A 2500-nucleotide genomic window follows, 5' to 3' on the forward strand; every position below is an offset into this window, starting at 1 on the left:
AAGGTTCACGAAAATAAACAGGTCGGCTGGAAGCGTGCTTGAGTTTCACCAAAATGATACCCAAAATCAGCAAAAAATTGTGACGCCAATGAATAATAAAGTAGCTGCTATTTCCAAAATGATGGAATTACCTGGTGATAAATAACATCGTCTTGGAGAGTAAATTTTTGACTTAGCAGAAACGATGGTCAACCTGATAAGAGTTTGGGTGATTGTGATCTTTGTTTTGACTTCGCTCATTTATTGTCAAACTTTATAACACTTGACAGAAAAAGAAACTTGCGAAAACCCGGTATCTTGCCATCATTTGATACAGACGCTTCACTGTTTGGCGAGTAAACATGCCGCGGTAACTTAATCACGGCGCCTGCTGAATTCTGATGATGTCACTTTCGATTTTGCGATTTATTTGTGCAACCAAAAGTACAGGTGTAGCATGACACTACAATGATAGACAATACCAAAACAATATCGCGCACTGTTAGAGCTACATATTACGCAAGGACAACTTGAATCTCCTGAAAGACAACACATATAAACAGCTCAGTTGACATTTCATATGGAATAAATCGCTGTGTTACTTCACTACCACACATAAGCAAGGCGTGTCTATTTTTTCTAAAGAGGACAGGAATTTCTTCTTTCTGACAAATGATTAATTAATAAGCTGGTAGCTAGGTTTTTTACCTCAGAAAAGGATCTGTTTCGTCGTACGAACATGTGAGGACCTGTGAGCCAAAGGGTCTCTGCTGGTATGACTTCTGGGTGACCCCTTAAATGGTCTTAATGATCCCCCAACTTGAAAAAAATTGTCTGGAACGGTGCACATACCACAGGCAACCCAGTGTACCCTCACGGAGGGTCTAGTTTTATATGCGTTGTACATTAATTTAACTATTTCCAGTTTATAACTTAATCTAATTGTTGACCAGTTCACGGTTCTCATTACTTCACTGGATGCCATATCCTTAGAAAAATTAAAAATAATCCCAGTGGCCCTACAGTGCAATCTGTCAATCGAATTAATTAACTCTGAATTACAACACGATCCCCACAAAACGAGGCCATTATTTATTGATGGTAAAATAACGCTAAAATATAATTTTATCAAAACATCTTTAGGTAAAAATCTAGAGCGTTTTTATTAATAATTTTAATTTTCTCGCGAAGCTTTTCTTAAGGTCCAACACATATGGTACCCAAGTGAGGTTATCGTCTACAGTTATTCCCAATAATCGAGTTTTTGCGACGTAACGCAATGCAGAGTCTCCTGCCCCTCAGTTATGCCCAAGTTGTGTCTATAATTTGTCTTACTGTGCACCAAGGCATTAAATGTTGTTTAAGTGAAATAAACTTTTGAAACAATTTGAATCTTGCAAGCAAATATTTTTGACATGAAATTATTTAAAAAAACAAGTAGTGTTTCGTTTGTGGAATGGTAAGGGCAGGAGATAAGATAAAATATTGTAGTGCGGGTCACTCGGCCTGTTATATTGATTTTGCTTTGTCTGTTGAAACTCTAGAGAAAATAATAAAGATAGAAATGTGGACACTTGGTTTTGTATCACTAATCCAAGGCTAATTTGACCCTTTTTTCAACAGTAAGGCCCATAGAAATAACCAATAGAGTGCTCAATTTAATCTTGTTTAGTGTTAGTCTTACAGGTTGATCACTAATGTAACTATTTGAGAAGGATTTTGAAAAGAAGGGTGTGTTATATTCTGTTTTGATGATTTGCACTTTTTTTGGAGGTAGATCTGTGCTTTCTAGCAGACATTGATACTGGCACCTTGTTTAATAACCCATTGATCCTTCAGGCGCCCTATGACAGTCCCCCATTTCACCAGTAAAAGATTTTCTGGTGTCTGTTAAGTCTCCCAGGGGTCATTAGGTTAAGTAAAGCCTTCTGGACAGCCCAGTCAAAATGTGCCGGCAGCTGGCTATTTGGCCGCCTACAACACAATATCTGCTGCTTACTTTGAATTCACATTTGTCAGACTTGGTATTCAGGGTGAGGTTGTTTTGGGGTTTTGTTCATCACTGGGGCTCCGGCCCTTGCTGCAGAGTCCGAAGGCCTCTCCTGCGTATTACTATAGCCAGCTTGCCTACTACTCGAAAACAATATGACTGAGCAGCAAGTTACTGTAGGCTGTACCATTAGTTGATTTTTCCTAAACAGGCACACATCCCTTTTGCTACATTGTTCTTGTGCAGGATGGTTAATTATGCCCTCCCAATTTCACTCTGTCTGTAATTAATTGCTACACCTATTGCATGCCATATTGCATTGCTTATGTGCAGTTATAGAATGATTTGATTACAATAAACCGCAGTCAGTTTGCATATTTATGTGGTCAACAGATTAGGACATGGCATCTGGTCCAGCAGTCTTTCCTTCAACAAGAGACAGCACAAACTATGCCCGTTTGTGTCGTGTTTTAGTAGATGCAGGATCTCAGGCCCTTCGCGATACCTTTGACAGAATACATTCTCCAGCTA

General features: G+C 38.9%; 1 protein-coding gene across 1 annotated transcript in view; it reads right to left on the reverse strand.

Annotated features, from left to right (window-relative positions):
* The window catches only part of LOC138044955 (NLR family CARD domain-containing protein 3-like), a 383130-nt gene that overhangs the window by 81100 nt on the left and 299530 nt on the right, over positions 1-2500 (reverse strand). The gene's annotated exons all lie outside the window — the stretch shown is intronic.

The sequence above is a fragment of the Montipora capricornis genome, chromosome 4 (genome assembly GCF_036669925.1).
Source record: "Montipora capricornis isolate CH-2021 chromosome 4, ASM3666992v2, whole genome shotgun sequence".
Taxonomy (NCBI): Eukaryota; Metazoa; Cnidaria; class Anthozoa; order Scleractinia; family Acroporidae; genus Montipora; species Montipora capricornis.